Source organism: Nycticebus coucang, chromosome 11, assembly GCF_027406575.1.
Source record: "Nycticebus coucang isolate mNycCou1 chromosome 11, mNycCou1.pri, whole genome shotgun sequence".
Taxonomy (NCBI): domain Eukaryota; kingdom Metazoa; phylum Chordata; class Mammalia; order Primates; family Lorisidae; genus Nycticebus; species Nycticebus coucang.
In genome coordinates, this window is record NC_069790.1 from 17,534,704 (window position 1) to 17,557,185 (window position 22,482).

General features: G+C 41.1%; 1 protein-coding gene and 1 non-coding gene across 3 annotated transcripts in view; both read left to right on the top strand.

Annotated features, from left to right (window-relative positions):
* AMPH (amphiphysin) overlaps positions 1–22,482 on the top strand; it is a 299,359-nt gene that overhangs the window by 43,455 nt on the left and 233,422 nt on the right. The gene's annotated exons all lie outside the window — the stretch shown is intronic.
* On the top strand, positions 12,104–12,210 carry LOC128560512 (U6 spliceosomal RNA). The gene has a single exon (XR_008373010.1). It is a non-coding gene; the product is annotated as a U6 spliceosomal RNA (small nuclear RNA).

A 22,482-nucleotide genomic window follows, 5' to 3' on the forward strand; every position in this document is an offset into this window, starting at 1 on the left:
AAGCCTCCATTTCTTCATCTACAAATTGAAGATAAGAAGATCTATCTTGTTGGAGATTAGAGAAAAGATGTATAATGCTAAGCACAGGTGCAGAATAGTGTAGGTCATCAGTAAATAAGAATGACGAGAATGATGTCACATGAGAAGCAGAATTTGGCCCTATGACCTCAACTCCTTGGCAAGGCAGATTGTAAATAGTGTGCACCTCTGTGCTTCTGGTCAGAGGCAACTGCTTTCATCTCAGACCCTGAGTTAGTTCTAGACTGCTCTTTCCATCTCAGACTTTGTCTTTCCACAAGAGTGTGGATGTAAGAGAAAAGATCAGTCGTGTTGCTTAGAGATGACTCACGAGCAATTGACACTTCTACATCTTGATTTTTTTCAAGCGTGAGTTACTATCTAGAGGAGCATCGAAACTGAGCAGATGCTCTTGAGATAGTCCGAGATTGGTACCATGAGATGGCAGTCTGAAGGAATTACTGCTGCTTCCCATCCTGTTGTTAGAACAGACAACATTTCAGACCCTGGAATTCTGATGGAAGGTTTGTTTCACTCTCGAGAACACCCTTTGAAAAAATTCTGATCGGAATAGGATAGACACAGGGCACAAGAATGGCCAAATGCTTGATAAGGGTTGAATCTGGGTGGTATATATCTATAGGGGGTTTGTTGTACTATTCTCTGTACTTATGTGTATGTTGTAAATTTTCCACAATAAAAAGTGTCCATATTTAAGCAAATACTGAGATGGTTGCCTTCTTGTTGGCAATATGTGTAACTACAGGCATTTTTTGGTACCATGTCTGGACTTCATGGCGCATCTTTTGGTGTTGTTCATTGTATGATGGTGTGTTCCAAAAGTCTCCATACATAGGAAATTGCACAACAACAGATCTCTTGGAATGTGTTTGCCTGAGTGGGAGAGAAGACTTCATGTGTATGTAGAAAGTGGTGGCCAACATGCAGAGAATATTTAGTAAAATCTTGTAAAGTTTTGTAATAGATGTTTTGTAAATAAATGTACATGTAGCTACAACTTGTCACTTTGCCTAGGTATGGTGACTTTGGGGACACCATGTATTTGTAGGATGAGATTATTTAAACTGGCAAAAAAGATGAAAGTTAAATTCGGAAGAAATCTGAGAATGTTATCTCAGTGCAAAGAGATGAAGAAAAAATATCTCTCAGGATGGCTGCAAGTTCACTGTCCCCTGGTTTAAAGATTACATAAGGAAAAACCTCTGTGTATCCTACCCAGAGCCATTCATATATTTATATTGACTGTTCCCATCAGGAGAATTAAGTAATCAGTGCTGAAGCATTATTAAAGTTGAGAAGTTCTACCATATACCATACTTAAATGATGCCAAAGATGTTTCAAAAATAGCCCTTTGCTGCATTTAAATAGCCTCTTAGAGTAGACAGGAAAATTCCACTGGCACAGCAGACCGCGAGGTTATTTAATGGATCCATGTATTAAAAGCTTAGGCTAAATTTGGCTCTGCGATGTGTAAAGTAACAGCAGAACCTAGTATAAAGACCTTTTGCGCTGTTGTTTCTCCAAAGATCCTTATGTGTAAAGAGAATGTATTTTTCTTAAACCAAGTATGTGGTACAGGGATGATCTTAGCACTGGGCTGTCACTCTCGGACTACGTCCTTACTCCACAAGAACACGTGGGAGTGCCCGGCCATGGTTGACAGGTTTCTGCGTCTCTCCTCTCGCCTGCCCTCTATCCTGCCAGCTGGAACAGGGTGCTTATTTGCTTCTTTCTCAAGGAGTCATGGTAGTGCATGCACCTTGGAGTCAGACAGACCTGCGTCTGGCACTGCTTCGCAAATTGTCAGAATTCTCACCATAAAATGGAAACAACAACAACAACAACAACAAAAAAAACCCAGTGGTATCTACCCCATAGTGTTGCTGGGAGGAGAAATGAGATACTTCTCCCCTACCTGGTACCCAGTAAATAATTGTATGAATTATCATGATGATCGGAGTCATGGACCTAGAGGTCTGAGTGTTGGAACGTGCAGTTTACTGTTTCCCAAAGGTAGAGATTGCCATCTTCCTTGGTTATCATGGAGAATTTAGAGATGAGTGTTTTGTAATTTTTACTCAGAAAAGACAGGAAATTTTGGTCTAAAACTTGAAGTTCATGGCAAAAATGTAGACATGGTGGCTATTTGGTCAAAATACACATATGCCCTGGCACATTGGATTCAAGCCCGGCCATTTTATTTAGGTAGAAGTCCCATGGACGTGGCTCCGTCTTGCTCGCGTTTCTGCAGAGGCAGCGGTGGAATCAGGCCATGTGCCCTGGTGAGTGCAGAGGGGAAATTTTCAGGAATCCTGCTGCCTGGGAATGTTGATTTCCTAGTTTTTTCATCAAAAACTGACCTTTCAAATCTCAGTGCCAAGAATAACCCATGAAGAAGGAACAGCGAATCCCTGTGGGGGTTTTTAATTTTTGGCAGACCGTACCTGCCTTCAGGGCACATTCCCTCATAGATGGCATGTTGGAAAAGGATGATGCTCGGTGGCAGCAAATGACGTACCTGACAGCAGGGACGGGGTCTTCAGGCCTAGACGTAATGCCAGCCCTGTCATAGTGCCCCATTTCCTATGAAAATGTCCTAATTCCAGAGCTCTTGGGAGAAAAAGCTGATTCCTTGTGTGCATAGGAAATGTGCAAGATGTGTCTGGAACATCATTTTAAAAAACCACTTAGGGTCACTTCTAAAGGACCCAGATGCCAATTCCAAGGTGCTTTCAGTAGCCTCAGATGCCATGATAATAGTGTCAAATGAACATTGACTAAAATGGATTGAAACACATCAAATATAAGAAAAAAGGGCTTTTAATGATATTAATTTTTTTTTAGAAAGATATTCACATATAGAAATAAACTAGTTGGCTCGGCACCTGTAGCGCAGTGGTTATGTTGCTGGCCACATGCACCGAGGCTGGCGGTTCGAACCCGGCCTGGGCTAGCTGAACAAGGACAACTGCAACAACAACAATAAAACAGCCGGGTGTTGTGGCGGGCGCCTGTAAGTCCAGCTACTTGGGAGGCTGAGGCAAGAGAATCACTTAAACCCAAGCATTTGAGGTTGCTGTGAGCTGTGATGCTATGGCACCCTACCGAGGGTGACATAGTGAGACTCTGTCTCAAAAAAAAAAGAAACAAAGAAAGTAGTTGTAACCAAGTCTTTGTCATGGATTTAGGCAGATGGGAATCAAATCCAAAACTCCCTAAGCACAATGAGAGTCCCGTCTTTCTCTAACCTTGTCATTACAGAGTGGGATTCAGTGAGCTGGGGGATGTCACAGTGGTGACAGTGGGGGCAGAGTCTAGAGGAATGACTTTCAAGAGTTTTTTCTGCATTAAGAGCAGACCACAGGACTTGGGGGGTGGTAAGCCCTGTGGGCTTCTCCCTCTGCCTCCCTCGTAGGCTCATCCCTCTGAACTGCACTTTTGCTCCGTTGGTTTCCCTGTTGGTCTGAGAGCTGCCCAGGGGAAAACAGTCTGCCTTGCTGTCTTTAGTGTTCTCACGGTGGACCACATCACCTGGCACGTAGTAGCACTCAATGAATGAGTTAATACCTGATGGAACATCTGTCCTCTGAGGAGGCGTTCATCATCAAGGTGCATGCAAATAGCTTCACTGTAAATATCTACATGTGAGTATCGCCCCAATAAATGCTTTAGTCTCCCTTGCTTATTATGATTGTGTCCTGATACCATTATTTCATGTTTTTTTAAAAAGGTATATAGCTTGTGCTCAATTTCTGACATGCTAAAAAATTAGTAAATAAATAAAATCCACCATTTATTTAATATTTACTGTTTGCGATGTCTTATAGTAGGCTCTTTGGAGATCTTGCTTTATTTGACCCTCACAAACTTATTAAATCCCAATTTTACATAGGAGATTAAGTCTCAGATATGTTAAGTAACTTGCCAAAGTCACCCATCTGGGAAAGGGTCAAGCCCAGGTCAGCTGATCTCCAAAGTCTTTTTACTCCACTGATATCCAGGGTTGGAAAGTAAAGTTTGTGAACTCATCCTAGAAAAAGTGCTGCATACCCCATTGTGGAATGTCACTGCAGTCACCTTTGAGGTACTCCCCTCAGGAAGCTGTGCACAGATGACAGCGCCTAGGTCACCCTTCAAAGAAATTTTTTTTTCCTTTTTAAAAATTTTTATTAATATTAAATCATAGCTGTGATCATGGAGCACCATACATTGGTTTTATAAACAGTTTGACACATTTTCATCACACTGGTTAATATAGCCTTCCTGGCGTTTTCTTAGTTATTGTATTAAGACAATTATATTCTACATTTACTAAGTTTCACATCTACCCTTGTAATATGTACCACAGGTGTAATCCCACCTATCACCCTCCCTCTGCCCATCCTCCCCCTTCCCTCCCCTCCCTCTCCCCATTCCCCATATTCTTAGGTTATAACTGGGTTATAGCTTTCATATGAAAGCCAAAAATTAGTTTCATAGTAGGGCTGAGTACATTGGATACTTTTTCTTCCATTCTTGAGCCCTCAGAATGGGAGAAGATATTTGCAGGTTATGTCTCTTACAAAGGATTAATAACCAGAATCCACAGAGAACTCAAACGTATAAGCAAGAGAAAAACAAGTGATCCCATCGCAGGCTGGGCAGGGAACTTGAAGAAAAACGTCTCTGAAGAAGACAGGTGCACAGCCTACAGACATATGAAAAAATGCTCATCATCTTTGATCATCAGGGAAATGCAAATCAAAACTAATTCGAGATATCATCTAACTCCAGTAAGATTAACCCATATCACAAAATCCCAAGACCAGAGATGTTGGCGTGGATGTAGAGAAAAGGGAACACTTCTGCACTGCTGGTGGGAATGCAAATTAATACATTCCTTTTGGAAAAATGTTTGGAGAACACTTAGAGGTCTAAAAATAGACCTGCCATTCAAAGAAATTTTGGAACTCTTTTTCTGGAATGGCCATCAGAGCTGTTGTCGTACAGAAATATAATCTTGGGCTCTTCAGGTATTTTTAATGAAAGGGAGCTCTGATGAACATAATCCTTGAGAATGAATAAACTGGATGGTTGTGATTCTTTTAATCTTGACAGATTATCGAAGTAATCCCTATTCCCATCAGTAATAAGCCCTGCTATTGTCAACATATTATCTACTGTTATGTATGGTGAACCATTCTAAGCCAAATTTTCCCCTTAGAAAAAAATATAATAAAGATAAAGAGAGTTTGAATCTATGGACTTGTGTTTGAGTATGAGGTAGTCCTATGCATTTTAACATTCAGCCCCGAATGAATACTGTTGCTTCAGGTAGAATCCTTCGGACAGTCCCAGAACGCACTGAACAGTTAGCTTTTGACTAGATGTGTCCCTGTGTGTCCTGTGGGGCTAAGGCTTTGCACCATTCCACCTTCTGGGGCAAGCTCATGGTTAGTAGTAGTTTAAAAATTCATGTGAAGGACACAGAACCTCAGACAGTGGAAGTGGGAGAAGCTGCAGCGTGGGAAGCATTATGCATGGAGCGTGACCCCCAAGAGATCCCCATCTCTTGATTTCAAAATGGATTAAAGATTTGAATCTAAGACCTGAAACGGTGAAAATACTAAAAGAAAACGTGAGGAAATATTTTAGGACATGCGTCTGGGCAAAGATTTCTTGAGCGTGACTTCAAAAGCACAGGCAGCCAAAGCAAACGTGGACAGATGGGACCACATCAAGGTAAAGAGCTTCTGCACAACCAAGGAACCAGTCGCTAAAGCCAAGAAACAAGCCACAGAATGGGAGAAAACATGTGCAAACTACTCATCTGGCAGGAGATTAATAACCAGGATACACGGATGAAAATCTCAGACAACTCATTCATTCACCCTCTCAGTGTATGCGTGAATGTCTGTCTATCTGCTCAGCAGTTCTCAAACCGTTTAGTCTTGGGATTTCTTTATATTCTTAAAAAGAATTGGTGCTTGTAAAGAATTTTGGTTTATTTGGGTTGTATTCATGGTATTTTCCACATTAGAAATTAAAGAAAAATGTAAAACATGAGAAAACACAAGCACACGTTTCATTAGCTGTCAGTGTAAGATGTCTTCATAGAGCCCCTGGAAAATTATACCATGTACACACGAGGGAAGAAGAGTGGTTTCCAAGCTGTGTCCAGGTATTGAACACCAATATGAAGCCAGTAGACACACTAATACATGCCCACACAAGAGAAAAATCCAATTTAATTCAAGTTGGGGGGAGGGAGAAAAAGGGATGGGGACAAGGAGCGGAAGGAGGGGGATTGGTGTGTCCCACCTAATGAGCACAATGTGTATGGGACACCTCCTAGGTGAGGGGCACAACCACAACAGGGACTTTGCCTAACAAATGCAGACATTATCACCTAATTGTTTTTACCCTCATATGAATCTGAAATTAAAAAAAAAAAGATTAGTTTCCATGTGTATCCACAGAAAGGTCTTGGGTATCCCCTGGGCTTGCCCTGACCCCTCTTTGATAACTGTTGACTATATATTTTTTATTTTTACTCTTCTGTCTGGAACCCACCCCAGTCAGGCTTTCTATCAGACCATGCCACTTCAACTGTCATTAGTGACATCCACGTTGTTTAATTCAGCGGTCAGCTCTCAGTTTGTACCTTACTCCCTTTCTTAGAACTATGTGGCAGTTTGTCATTCACTCATCCTTGGAATATCTTCTTCATTTGGCTTCCAGAAAACCAGTCTCACTCCCACTTTGGCTGGTTCTACCTTATCTCCTCGGCCTCTTCGTGTTAGAGTTCACCATGGTTCAGTTCTTGGACTTCTTTTCTTTTTTTATCTGTATTATTCACTTGGTGTAGACATCATCCAGAGTCTTTAAAAAAATTATTTTTTCTGAGACAGAGTTTCACTCTCTTACCCAGGCTGGCATGCAGTGGCATCCTCCTAGTTCACTGAAGCCTCAAATTTCTGGGCACAAGTGATCCTCCTGCTTTAGCCTCCTAAGTTGCTAGGACTACAGGTTTGTGACGCTGTGCCCTGCTAATTTTTCTTACATTTTTAAAAGATATATCTTGTAAAGGTAAATGTTTCCCAGGCTTGTCTTCAACTCCTGACCTCATGCAATTCTCTTGCCTCGACCTCCCAATGTGTTGAGATTACAGGTATGAGCCAGCCCAGACTTATGTTTTTAGATGTCATTAATGTACAGCTAGATCACCCCACGTATATACAGTAGAACCTTCATTGTTGACCACCTCCTTACATTGACCACCTTGGTAAGTTGACCTAATTTTCATAGACCAGGCATGCACCACAGTAGATACAGTAGGCCTAGTTCTCATGTTGACCCCCTCTGTATGTTGACCATCGTATTACAGTCCTTTGGGTGGTCAACTCACAGAGGTGAATTCTCTCCTGAACTCCGGATCTGTATCTGAAACTGCCTACTAGACATTTCTCCTTGGGTGTGCAATAGCATCTCAAACTTCATGTGTGCAAAAAAATACCCTACCCTCCCCACCCCCGCTTCTGTAAACCTTTTCTTTCCAGAGTCTTTTTCACTATCTCTCAACTTTCTCAGTCCAAAAAGCCAGTCACTCTGCACTGCTTTCTCTCCCCTAGTCTTCATTCAGTCAGCTAATCTTCCTGGCTGAAAGAAAAGATATTGAATTCTATACTTTGTCATCACCCCAGCAATACCCACTACCAGGATATCCTGGCCGAGTTGCTGCAGAGCATCCTAGCTGCCCCTGCCCCTCCCTCGTTGTACCATAATCTCTTCTTCAATCAGTGATCAGGTTGTTTCTTTGAAAGCTGGCAGTCTCTCCTGCTGCAAACACTCCCAACAACTTTTCTTCTCAGAAAGAAAGCTAGAGTGATTGCACAAGGCCCACAAAGTCTTACGTGACCCGTCCCCTGTGTCCGTGGTCTTTTGTAACTCCTTCCCTTCCACCCACACTGATATCCCCGTGAGTTCTCTGGGCTTTTACACTCACAGTGTCATCTTCCTGCAGTGCCCGTCCCCAGGGGTTATCAACCTTAGGCCTTTATGTTGCTGGAATCTCTCTCTATGCTGAGTCTTTGGTCTCGGGATGGGAAGAATGAAACCACACACCATGTGGACAGAGTTTATTGACAGGGAAAGATTGATACCAAGCAAAAGAGGAGGAACAGAACCTCTAGCAGTGGGTGGTGGTGGTGGTGGTGGGGCATTCCAGTGGGAAGCCCCCTGAAGTTTAGGGGGTTTAAATGCTGCTTTTCCAATCGGGCAGATCAGGGGTTTTGGGAAAGTATGCTACAATTGGCAAGAGGCCTGCGGGCAGAAAATAATCTTAAAATTAAGCACAGAAATGAGAGCCTCAAAGTTTTTGCCTTAGGCAAAGAATTGCGTGTGCTCCTGCTCCAGAAGGAACTGCTTTGTTCAGGCTGCTTTGTTCATCACCTTGCTAGAGCCCAGAGGGTGTGGCCTGGAGAGGGGGGCCTGTCTGTGCCTAGAGATGGGTGTGATTTTTGAGCTCAGTCAGGCCTAGTGAGTGTATGTGGGGGTCCCCTGTCCAGAACCGAGTGGGGGAGCCCTGTATCAATTACTTGTATAATCAGCTTGCCAGCCTTTCTAAGATTGTAGTTCCCCAACCCTCCTACCGCCTTTCCTGTTTCACATTCCTCCCTGGCACATTTTGCCATTTAATAGGCTAATATTTTACTTATTATTTAGAATCACTGTCTGTTGTCCCAACATAGCTGAACAATCTAGTAAGGCAGCAGCCTGTTTCTTCTGTTGCTGTTCAGTGTCCTGAGTGGGCCTGGCACAGCCTGGAGTCTCAGTAAATATTTGTGAAATGGATGAAATGAGTGGAAAGTGAACTGTTTTTCTTGTTAGATTGATACAGTTTTAAACATATGATTAGCCAATTCCAAGCTTCAAATTTTGCCAGAGTGTTCAAAAATGTATAATTTTATAACTACAAACATATCTTTTAACATAAGATGTGACTTTGATTAAAGGAAGACCCTAATTTTATTTTGAGATAGACTTATACCTACAAGGTTTGCTGCCTTGGGCATAAGTCGAGTTTGTAGTAGGGGAACGCCGGTGTGGGACTCTGCTTCGAGAACATGTGTAACGATGCCAGGTTTTCAGAGCCACCTCCCGATCCTCCTCCTCCTTGTAATTTCTCATACTCAGGTAATAGGACCTACGTGTATGGTGAACAGTCCCGGCCTCTGGGATGCTGGCTGAGGGAAAATAACCCCACCTATAGATTTGGCCCTTCCGGGTATCTCATCTAATACGCAGGACTTTGGTGACCCCAAGTTTGATATCAGAGGATAATGTACAATTGAGTGAGTGAGTCTCTGGGGTTTGGTGATGTAGATAGATGTTATACAAAAAAGGAGTGAGGTTCAAGACAGCATAATCAAATTTCTGTTTTCCCAGGGCCTTTGTTTTGCCACTGTGCATTGCAAACCTCTAAGAAGGAGATAAGGAATCCAGAGTTTCACACACTTTGGAATTCAGAGGCTTTTTGGTCTTGTAGCATCTCACTGGGGAACTTCAGGGATGGAGAACTGAATGCTACGTATGTACGCCATCTTTGCTCTGGCCTCCAGTACTAGGAAAAGAAAGACATAAAAATTAAGTAGAAAGGTCTTTAATTTTTTTTTTTGCAGAATTGGAACAAAGTCTAGGGAGGTATTTTATGTACATAGAATTATAGTAGTGCTCTAAAGAGAATCGGTAAGTGTACATAAGCATCAGAATTCAATTGGGGATTTCGGAGAATCATTCAATTTTTTAGGCCACATTGCTTTTACGTGTTTCTTTGTAAGTCATGGGCCGGAGAGCATTGTCTGATGTACCGTGTGTGTGTTTATCTTTTGTGCTTCTCTTTACCTAGGCATAATACAGGCAGAATGTTTAGTGAGAGAGAATCTCGCTCAGAATTAAATTCAGGTGTAAGGACTAACATCATTACTCTAGATTTGGCTATAGATATAAAGGATGTCTTCCCATTATTAGCTTTGATTATTCTTTTCTCCTATAAGGGATGATTCTGAGAGTGCAGCTATTGACATGATGCAATTATTGCCTCTTTTGTAAAAAGTTCTGAATGAAACATCTCTTAAATCTTAGGACGTTAGGTTATTTCTTATGATTTCAGTACGTACAAACTGATCACTGAACTTAAGTTAATAATTGTAAACACTCAAGAAAAGACAGCCTATTGAGTATATTACATTATGAAGCAACTTGGTTGAGTTGTCACTTACACCTACTTTGAAACTTATGAATCCTGTTCTCTGAATAATGGTGCTAGAAGGGAAAGCAAAGTCCACCTGTGGTGCAGAGTGTTGCCATATTTTTGTTGGACCAGTGTTCCAGGGAAGTGTGACCACTGGAGACAGCCCTGGACTGGGGCCAAGAATGGGTGTTTCTGTGTCTCCACTGTCAAAGTCACTGTGCACTGTAGGAGAGCTAGAAACCATTGGTAGACACCAGCTCAGCAGGGTGGAAACCCCTATTAGGTGTTTTCATAGACTTTCTATTCGTACCTAGTTGGCTTAGAGTCATAATTATCAAAACTTGGTCTAGGGACTTCTGCGGGAGCCCCTTATAGAGGCTTTGTGAGGCCAGCATTATTTTTGTAACATCACTAAGATGCTATTTGCTTTTATTACTTTCATTCTTTTAGAAGGCGCGGAAGAGTTTTCCAGAGGCTACGTGACCTGTAATACCCCAGCAGGTTAAATGCAGAAACAGATACTGGAGTTCAGCTATCTTCTTCTAAGCCAGACAGTAAACAGTAAAGAGATTGGTGAAAACATAAAAAAAACCATAAGGAATGTCCTCAGGTGTTATTTACATTGACATGAAATGTATTTTAAATGATGTAATGTCTTTAAAAACTTCTCAGTTAAAATCTAATATGGTACATATTAAAATATAATTTACATAAACAAACTCTTTGGAAATTGGTTTTAGTATATTATGTATAAAATATTGCATGGTTTTTTTTGGCGGTTTTTGGCTGGGGCTAGGAACCCACCACCTCCGGCATATGGGGCCGGCGCCCTACTCCTTGGAGCCACAGACACCGCCCTATTGCATGAATTTTTATTTGCCACATTTGGAAACCTAACTTGCTCATCCCTTGTATCTGCAGTAGGTTTCAGCACTTGCTCTTTGTCTGTGATTCTTCTGGCTTATGTGTTGAGTGCAGCGTAGCAGGTCGTGGAACCAGCTTTCAGGATTAAGTACACACTTGGTTATTCTTGATGTCTTTCTGACCTTGCAATGGTGGATGTGAGTTTTCTCCTGAAAGAGCTGAGGGTTACTTGAAGGGCACCACCTGTGAGGGTGCATGGCCTCCTTGATTCCCTGTGGCAGTGTCAGCGTCTGATCTCATTTATTTCTAAATACAGTGTAGTTGTGTCTGTTGTCACTTACAGCAGAGCCTGCATAGGTGGCAGAGTTATTTACTGTGTTGTCTCCAATGTTAAGCTGTTTGTATTTGCCAAAAGAGGGATATAGAGCTGGCTCCAGGAGGCTTCACAGGCATTGTCTTAACTCATTCATTCATTCATTTCCTCCCTCCTTCCCGCCGTTTTTTCTTCCTCCTCCTTTTATTTCCTTCTTCTTTTCCCTGCCTTTTTCTCCCTCTACCACCCTCTTATTTGTTCAAAATTGTCCCTTGAATTCTGTGATATATGAAGCACTGTGTCAAGTGCTGGTTTTCAGAAGAAAACCAAAGAGGTGATGTTCTTCCTGCCTTCAGGAAGCTTGGTCAGTGTCCCAGGATTCTTTGCAGCTGACTTTCGCAAGAAAATAAAGCGTATAAACCAGAATGCAAATGTTCTGGTTTATAGTGGGGGATTATTCTTTCCAGGGGATTCCATTTCTTAGCCTCTGCATGTGGAGAAGGGAAGAACTGCTGTGAGAACTTGTGACTGACAGGACAGGGCTGGGATTTACTTCCCCAGTGTGCCGTTTGAAACCTGGCATGCCACGGGCGTACATTTGTCCACATGTGACTTGTTCCTTTTATCCTTTTGATTTTTTAAAAATTAGTTTTTGGTGCTCGCTTTGGCAGCACATATGCTAAAATTGGGATGATGCAGAGAAGATTAGCATGGCCCCTGCACAAGGATGACACGCAAATTTGTGGACTGTTCCGTATTTTTAAAGAAGACAGACGAATAGCTAACAAACATGAAAAACAAACTGATCATCAGAGAAGTACAAATCAAAACCAACTTGAGATATCACCTAACCCAAGTGAGAATGGCCCACATCACAAAATCTCAACACTGCAGATGCTGGCGTGGATGTGGAGAGAGGGAACACTTTTCCACTGCTGGTGGGACTATAAACTAATATAGCCTTTTTGGAAGGAAATATGAAGAATCTTCAAAGAACTCAAATTATACCTCCCATTTCATCCTGCAACCTCATTACCAGGCAACTACCCCCCCAAAATTGTTTTATCATAAGGACGTTTGCACTAGACTGTTTATCGCAGCTCAATTTACAATCGCCAAAATGTGGAAACAACCTAAATGCCCACCAACCCAGGAATGGATTAACAAGCTGTGGTATATGTACACCATGGAATGCTATTGAGCCATTAAAAAGATGGAGACTTTACATCTTTTGTATTAACCTGGATTGGGGTGGAACACATTCTTCTTAGTAAAGCATCACAAGAAAGGAGAAGCAAGAATCCAATGTACTCAATTCTGATATGAAGGCAGTAGATGAGCTAATACGTGGTGGGGGGGCAGGGAAATAAGGAAGTAGGGGGAGGGGAGAAGGAAGGGGATGAGGGGTCATGATGTACGGCACACCTCTGGGGTGGGACACAATTGTAAAACAGACTTTACCTAATGCAATCAGTGTAACCTAATTCTTTATGCCCTCAATAAATCCAGACAATAAAAAAAATTAGTTTTTGGAGTCATTTGTTTAGCTTTTTCTTCTTCGCTTTTTTTTTTTTTATAATAATGCAGGATGCCTTTTGCCTATACCTGCTACATAAAAATCTGTTTCTGTTTCTTCTACATTGGTAAAGTTGATTTGTTTGTGGACTAGAATAGAAGAAGGTATTTGGCCAGAACCCCATGCAGATTTTCTTTAAGAAATAATAATAATTGCTACCAGTTATTAAAAGTTTATCACGAGCCTTAGATATATTATTTCATTTAGTTTCTCAGGTAAACATTATCATTTTCATTCTAAAGATGAGGAAACTATTCCAGGAAGGTTAAGTGATTTGCCCAGGGTCACACTGTTCTGCTGTTGTGAGGCAGGGTACAGATGCTGATTAAGTTCAGGGTCATAACCATAGGCCTAACACCATCGTCCTTGTGTTAGACACAATAAAGACTCAAGTATTCTGTCTCATTTTTAGGCTTTTTCTTTAAAAGTAAAACCAAAAAGAATCTGGGTATCTAACTCACACTTCAGATGATTTCCTGGAAGGCCCCAGATGGTTCATTCTAGGTATTCTCAGGTGGCTAAGTATGAAAACAAGAAAAAATAATGAAGACAGAACAGCAGCACATTATAAGGAAAATTGCCATAATTTAATATCTGAAGATATAAAACCAAACAGTTGTAGGGCTGCTGTGTGGAGAAGGGATTAGTTCCACCCTGGGGAAATGAACTACAGGGAACGAATGAAGAGAAATTACAAGCGTGACTGGTGGGGCTCACTGTTAGGAGGCTGTTTTGTTTGTTCATTTCTTTCTTTCTTTTTTTTTTTTTTTATCAGACCTTTCCACAATGCTATAACTCCTTTGGAAGGTTTTAGGTTTTTCCAGCATTGGAAGATCACTACAAAGGCATGTTGTAAAGGTGTTTTAGTTATCAGTCGTGTCCTTGAGAGCTTGTGACCTTGCAGAGCGCCACCTGTAGGAACTCTAGCCTAATGGCCACCTACACAGACTTACAAAGTGCCCATTTAGAAGGTTCTTTTTAAGAGATTTAGAGAAGGTGAATTAAAAACTACAACAGTAGGTATAGGAGGCTACAGGGGACTCCTTTGACACTGCAGCCCTACCAGGTTAGGAGGTCACAGGCAGGGCGGCCACTTCTCTGTTTAGCTCTAGTCCCTGGCAGTTTACGTGAGGTGTGGATCTTCAAGGTGGAGGAAGACTTCCCTTAGAGTCCCAGCTTTGACATGCAATGCTCACTGTCCATTTTGTATGTTCATAAACATCTTAAAAATTAATGTTTAATTACACAGATACCGATGACTGTATTCTCCATGTTAAAAATCGAACTATTATAAGCTCATGCCTATGATTGTAGCACTTTAGGAGGCCGAGGTGGGTGGATTACTTTCTATTTCTACTAAAAATAGAAAAATTAGCTGGTCGTCATGGCTGGTGCCTGTCGTACCAGCTACTTGGGAGGCTGAGGCAAGAGGATCACCTGAGCCCAAGAGTTGAGGTTGCTGTGGAGCTATGATAATCCTACAGAAATCAACCCAGGGTGACAGAGTGAGACTCTGTCTCAAAAAAAAAAAAAAAAAGAAATCAAACTTTTATACATAATACTAAAAAAAATTTTTTTTTTGGTATGGTATCCTCAGTGCCCAGTGTTGAAAGTAAATTTTTTTTTCTTTTTTTTTTTTTTGGCTAGGCCTGGGTTTGAACCCACTACCTCTGGTATATGGGGCCAACGCCCTACTCCTTTGAGCCCCAGGCACTGCCCGAAAGTAAATTTTTTCACAGATGAAGGATGCAACAGGAAACTCAGGATCTGTGTCGACTTATACCATTCTGTCCTTGCGAAATGTTTTAATAATGATTTTTATTCAGGTAATAACAATGATACATTTGGAAAGCAGAAGAAATAAAATAAAAAACTTACCCATTGCCCTATGGGAATGGGAAGATGATGTTGGTAACTCTCCGCTTTATTCTTTTATTTATTCCTATATCTTTATTCTTGCGATAAGCTTCCTTTGGTTTGTTTGTTACATTTTTTAGGCCAGATATCTTCCTTCCTTTACAAGTGGCAAAGAGTGTGTGAACACCAGCTGCAGTTGTGAATCTCATTTTGGCTTCCTAAATCTTGTGATTAGGGTGAATCCTAATGAGAAAGCAGTAGTTCGGCTGGAATTCTAATTTTCATTGTTGTTCTGAGTGTTCATTTGTGTCTTGAGGCTCCTGCTGTTTGTGCAGGGCCACTGGAGAGGCTGATTCATGGTCTGCTGGCCAGATGTCGTGGGGGCAGAAGTCTCCAGGGGGGATTTTGATATATCACCTCTCAGTTGTCTTAGTTATTGCATCTGTAAGTGTGCAATGACTCATCTCTGTTGTCTGGTGCATATGTGATGTCAAGGAAAATTGGAATATATGTGATAAAGTTGGCGTCACTCATTGTGGGAAATAAAGATGGCTCAGTAATGTTGCTAGGGTTGTGAGCTGACTATTCAGGAAAGAAAAACAAAACTTTACATCTTCCCCTCACACTTAACATCAAAATCCATTCCAGAGACGGCCTGGCATGTGTCTGAGCGCTGAGAATCTACGTAGAGCCTGAATGGAAATGCCGGCTCTGCCTCACACCAGGTGTGCGATGTTAGTCACATTACCGCGCCTCTGTAAGCCTCGGTTTCTCATCTGCACGGTGGGGATGTTAATAGTAGCTACTATGTTAGGGTAGTTGTGAAAATTAAATGCGTTACTGTATTAATTAGTTGCTATTTAGAACTATAATTTCGAATAGCATCTTACATATAATTTTTTAACTGTTAGAAAGTAGTCAATGTTTTATTGAAGGAAACCAATAAAACAATCAGAGGAAATGTAAATTAATTTATCAGATCTTAAGAGTGAGAAAGATGCTCTAAGCATGCAGTCAACGCAGGAAACCACGAAGGACTGGTAGGTTTGACGACAGGAACTTTCAAAGTCTATATTGTGTAGGTCAACAGAGCACAGCATAAATATTTATAATATTAAAAAGTAAATAAACACAGGCTGGGTACAGTAGCTCATGCCTGTAATCCTAGCCCTCTGGGAGACCAAGGTGGGTGGATTGCCTGAGCTCACAGGTTCGAGACCAGCCTGAGCAAAAAGCGAGACCCCGTCTCTAAAAATAGCTGGGTGTTGAGGTGGGCACCTGTAGTCCCAGCTACTTGGGAGGCTGAGGCAAGAGAATTGCTTGAGCCCAAGAGTTTGAGGTTGCTGTGAGCTGTGATGCCATGGCACTCTCCTGAGGGTGACAGAATGAGACTCTGTCTCCAAAAAAAAAAAAAAAAAACAGTAAACTCAGAAGAAATACTTGCAACATGTCTGACAAATGTAAAGTTTGTAAGGCTGTAAACCCCATTTGATATGATACCAAAGCTAATGCCTTGGGTTTGTGGATTCTTTATTTATTATGCACGTTCACCACTTAGAGGAACACACGTATATGTTGTGTAGATCATGTCTGCATTTCTTTTCTACTTGTTCTGTAAACCTATTAAGTCATCTATCTTACAGTAATAAAAAAACTACAAAATATCCAATGTTAAAATTAGAAAAAAGTTGGAAAAGTGGGACCAGCACCTGGAGGCCTGAGGCTGGGCCAGTCTAGCTGTGGTTGGGAGAAGCTCAGGCAGTCTCACCATCCAGGGCCCCTGGAACCCCAGTCCTCCTCATTACTGAAGGGAAGTACAAATGTTTTTGGTTTGAGAAGAGCAGAACAATTTCTGCTCAGAGTCTTCAAAAGCAGGTACAGACCATGTTGCATATAGCAATCGTGACACCACATTGTCAGTAATAATAATAATAATGCATTTCATTCTCCTGATAGAGGCTAAAGGCGCCACACCAAAGCTGGTTATGGTAACCACCTCCTCAGAGTTGAGGACAGTGACTGTGATACCTGCAAGGACCACATGGGGCCTGGGCCTGCCCTCTGCACACATGGGGGCTGCACCCCCCAGGCTACACAGCCCAGGCCCTGTGTCAGGTGGCTTCCGGCTGGGATTGGCTGGTAAGAGGCACCGCTAGGAGGCTGGAGGGCAGGTGGAAGGGACACCCATGGTATCTTCCTGTAGCTTCACCTTGGTGGCTCTTCAGCAGCAGCTTCTTATGGACTGATCTGCTGTGGTACTAGTCTGCTGGGTCACATTGGCTTCTGCCTTGTAAATAACACCACTTCTCTGGGTATCTCCGGGTTGTGGGAGAAGCCGTCCACATTCTCCAATCTCTGGAACACCTCCCCATTCCCTTTTGGCTTCTCAGCTTCTCCATTCCCTGTGTACTCCTCCGTTGCTTACTATGGGTGTGCCTTCTGAGAAATGCATCCTCAGGTGATTTCATCGTTGTGCGAACACCGCAGAGTGTATTTACACAATCCTGTAGTGTAGTGTATGCCGACTACACACCCAGGCTGGATGGGACATGTATTATTCCTGTGCAGCCTTTGACCATAGTGAATACTATAGGCCTGAGGACCCCAATGCCCAGGGTGCAGATGGTACCAGGCGATGGTGTGTCAGCACCTGCGTCACACAGCTGGAGGTGAGCTGCAGGCCAGCAAGTGAAGCTTCATTTGTATCTCAGGTGCTCCCCATCACCAGCATCCCTGTTGTCTGAACTCCGCATCTGGTCGGATCAGCTGTGGCATGGATCACAGGAGTGAGCGCCCTACTGGAAGCTGCTTGCCTGGGGTCTAGGTTGTGTGCTTTTTAGGAGAATCTAATGCCTGAGGATCTGAGGTGGAGACATCATGTCTCCATACCAGTCCCTCCCAACCCCAGTCTGTGGAAAAATTGTCCTCCCTGCTGCCTAAAAGCTTGTTTACTGCTGCTGTAGGCGATTGGAACACAGTGGGAAGTATTTGTTTTTTCTAAATACAGAAAAAGTATAAAGGATGCAGAAAAGCTATAAAAAGATACACCCTGAATGGAGATAATAGGACTGGAAGTTGTTCTGTGTAAGTCAATGAGAGGCGAACGAGTGTGAAGACCTTGGACATTATTGTACATTGCTGTGATTTTATAAACACTACTCTCAGGTTACACTAAATTTATAAGAAAATGTTTTTCTTCATTAATAAATTAACCTTAGCTTACTACAATATTTTTTAACTTCTTGATTCTTTTGTAATAACTGTTTAAAACACAAACCCATTGTACAGCTATACAAAAATATTTTTCTTTATATACTTACTGTATATGCTATTTTTAAAATTAAAAAATTTTATTTTTTACTTTATTAATTATTATTATTATTTTGCACAGTTTTTGGCCAGGGCTGGGTTTGAACCCACCACCTCCGGCATATGGGGCTGGTGCCCTACTCCATTGAGCCACAGGCGCCGCCCAATTAATTAATTTTTTTTTGAGACTGAGTCTCACTCTGTCACCCTGGGTAAAGTGCATGGCATCATCGTAGCTCACAGCAACCTCAAACTCCTGGACTCAAAAGATCCTCCTGCCTCAGCCTCCTGAGAAGCTGGGACTACAGACGCATAGGACTAAGATATAAACACACATACTAGCCTAGGCCTGCACACGGTCAGGATCATCCGTATCACTGTCTTCCACCTCCACACCTTGTCCTTCTAGAAGGGCTTCAGGGACAATAACATAGGAGCTGTCATTTCCAGTGACAGCAATGTGGCAATGCTTTCTGGGACACCTTTTGAAGGACCTGCATGAGACTTTTTCAATTAATTTATTTAAAGTAGAAGCAATATAGTCTAAAATGATGGCAAAAAGTACAGTATAGTACATGTGTAAGCCAGTAACATCATTTGTTATAATTATTGAGCATTGTGCACGCTATTCAATCACATGTGCTAGACTTTTATGCAGCTGGCAGTGTAAAGAGTTTGGTTACGCCACCATCATCACAAACGTGTGAATAATGTGTGCGCTACTACATTGTGATGGCTGTGACGTCACTAGGAGATAGAGATTTTCAGCTCCACTATAATCTTATGGGACACCTGTTGTGTGTGTGGTCTGTCATTGACTGAAATGTGTTACCGGTCTAGCTAGATTCCAGATGATACTATATCATCTCACTAACCAGGAAAATAGAGAAAAGAATCTTGCAGCCTGGCCTCCCCATCAAGGCTCTCTTGCTAATATGGGATCCATCACTAACTTCTATGGTTTTTTTTTTGCTATACTTCTGGCATGTACTTTCTTTTTCAAAAGCCTGCTTTAGGGTTGAGATTGAGCCTTGCCAAAACGACCTGGGAGTCCTGGGCCTCCATTTTCCAGGACTCGTTAGGGCAATTTCCAGATAGGCTGGCATGTAATAATCTACTTGAACATCCATTTGCACTGAACATTGTGTTATGTAAAATCTGTGCTGTCATGGAGAATTACCATTTAGATTGAAGAAATGTAAGTCATTTGTTTCAGTAATTTATTTCCAAGAAACTTGTGACCTGACAAATGTAACATAATTGGAACATTTGGTTTTCTGTTTTATGAAAATTGCTTCTATTTCTACATGATAAAAAAAAGAACAGATGCATAAAACCCCAGCAGGCCACTAATGCCACTTTTTCACCACCTTTTGTGCCATGGTCAGCCAACTCAAAATGGAACTCATAACTGCCTCTGGCAGTTGCTACCATGTGTTCTAACCTTCCCACCTGCCAAAGCTCTCAACTTGGATTTGCTTTTTATCCCAAGACTTTCTGAATTCATACCTCCCTGTAAATTTTTTAAAAACAAAAAAGCTTTTGCATACTTTTAATATATAGGTTATATCAATGTATTAGAAAATGGAAACCATTGGATTAACAGCCATTATTATAATTTTTAAACAATTATTATTTTTTTTAGAGCCAGAATTCTGCTATGTTTCCCAGGCTGGATTTGAACTCGTGGGCTCCAAGGATCCTCCTGCCTTAGCCTCTTGAGTAGCTGTGATTACATGTATGCCACCGTGCCCGGCTGTCTTTATGTTACTCGACTTTTGTTTTATTTTTCTGTTCCAGTTCTACAATGCTTTCTAGGAATGTCTACTCTACAAGGAGCTCTGTTTTTTAATATAATGTGAGCTGGTATTTACTTTCTTTAGTTATAAGTGTATAATCACAGAGATACAATATTTGTAGTACAGATGCACATATAAATTTAAGCCACTTACGTTAAAATGCTAGCTAATGCTAGAAATTATTCAAGGGTATGGTAATTAAAAATTTTAATTTTTTATAATGGAATAGGCATAATGTTGCATTATACTTAGCAGTTAACCAAGCAACAAATTTATAAAGTTTTCTTTAGTTTAAAGCTCAGCTTAGCAACATCTGTTTGACGAGAACGCATATCTGCACATGGGTAGATACTCTTACGGAGTACGTGATCTGAAGGAGCTGTGGAAAGTAGGTGCTGCCTGTCCCGGGGAAAACATCAGTAAATGAATACAGCACACTTTTTCTATTAAGTCAAGGTGCAGCTTCAGAATGTCCTTGTAATCATGATAATCATAAGGCTACTTCTCAGCCAGTTCTTTATGCAATCATGTGTGATAACACTTATTTGCTCCAGTTAGGTGTATATTAGCTCATCTCCTTTATAGAGTAATCACTGTTCTTAATTTAGAAGGAAGGATTCTTTGCATACTCCCAATTACATGTTATGTAGATAGTCTACTTAAATTGATTTAATTTGGGTTTGCCATAATACTTGAACAATAATAAGCAAGAACTCATTTTAGTGTTTCTTAAAATCTTAGGAAGCGTGAAGATACTAGGAAAAGTTAATTTGCAACAATGTTTAATATGTCTGTAAATTTTAGAGGTATTGCCAGTGAAACCTACATTCAAATACTACATAATGGGAAAAATATAAATATAAATAATAGAATATATAAATATTACCATTTATACCTTTTGTATTGTTATGGCTACCCAATACATGTTAAAGGCTGTCTATATTTTCAGCATAGATTCCAAAGGGGAGTCACAGTAATCGCACAGTTTGATTAATATTGCCGTTGGGGTTGGGACATGGTGTAAACACTAAACTTCATTTATTTGTTTACAGACAATTCAGATTATTTCCAATTTGAGATTTTCTGAACAGTGCAAAGCAACAAATATATAAGGTTTTCTTGCAGTTTAAAGCTTGGTTTACCAATATCCATTTGATGACAGCATATTTCTACTTGGGCAGCTACTCTTTAGAGTATGATCTGAAGGATTTATGGGTAACAATGCATTTTTATATTGATTGTATCCCATGTGTATTTTTAAAAAGCTAAAGATTTGAGAAACTGAGGTAGGAAGATTGCTTGAGCCCAGGAGTTTGAGGCCAGTTTGGCCAACAGAGCGAGATCACATGTTAAAAAAAAAAAAAAAAAGCTATTGAGAAACCACATTAATGAAAAAAAAAAAGCTAATGACTTTCAAGAGAATTTGAGCTTCTCAGTAGCTTGATGGCAGGACAAGATGCTTTTGTCTCAAAGTACTCTCCCCAAAATCATTGGGTTTTTTTGTTTTGTTTAGTTTTTTTTGTTTTTTGGTTATGGTAACAAAGAGTTTTACCTCTTCATAAGGAATCGTATTTCCCATAAAGCTGGTTCCTGTTAATATTGGTATTTTCATATGAAGCCTTGTACTCAGATACCTTCTCTTTTAGATTATTGTTTTTTTAAAAGACAGTCTCACTCTGTTGCTCTGGGTTTAGTAGTGCCGTGGTGTGACCACTCACAGCAACGTCAAACTCCTGGCTTGGAGCAATCCTCCTGCCTCAGCCTCCCATGTAGCTGGGGCTTTAAGGTGCCCACTGCAACACCCGGCTATTTTTCTAATTTTCTATGGGGTCTCCCTCTAGCTCACACTGGTCTTGAACTCCTGAGCTCAAGCAATCCACCCACCTCAGCCTCCCAAAGTGTTAGGATTACAGGTGTGAGCCACTGTGCTCGGCTTTCTCTTAGATTTTTAAATGGAAAGTGATAATTTTACAAATGTTGCCTTGACCATTATTTTAGTGCTTTTTTGCCTATTAGCATTTTCTCTTTTAAACAGAACTGTTTTACAAAAACCTAATAAACTGTTATACAAAACGCTGATAAAAATAGGGGAAAAGATAAGAAATGGGTGACTTCTTTTTTTTTTTTTTATTGTTGGGGATTCATTGAGGGTACAATAAGCCAGGTTACAGTGATTGCAATTGTTAGGTAAAGTCCCTCTTGCAATCATGTCTTGCCCCCATAAAGTGTGACACACACCAAGGCCCCACCCCCCTCCCTCCTTCCCTCTTTCTGCTCCCCCCCCATAACCATAATTGTCATTAATTGTCCTCATATCAAAATTGAGTACATAGGATTCATGCTTCTCCATTCTTGTGATGCTTTACTAAGAATAATATCTTCCACGTCCATCCAGGTTAATACGAAGGATGTAAAGTCTCCATTTTTTTTTAATGGCTGAATAGTATTCCATGGTATACATATACCACAGTTTGTTAATCCATTCCTGGGTTG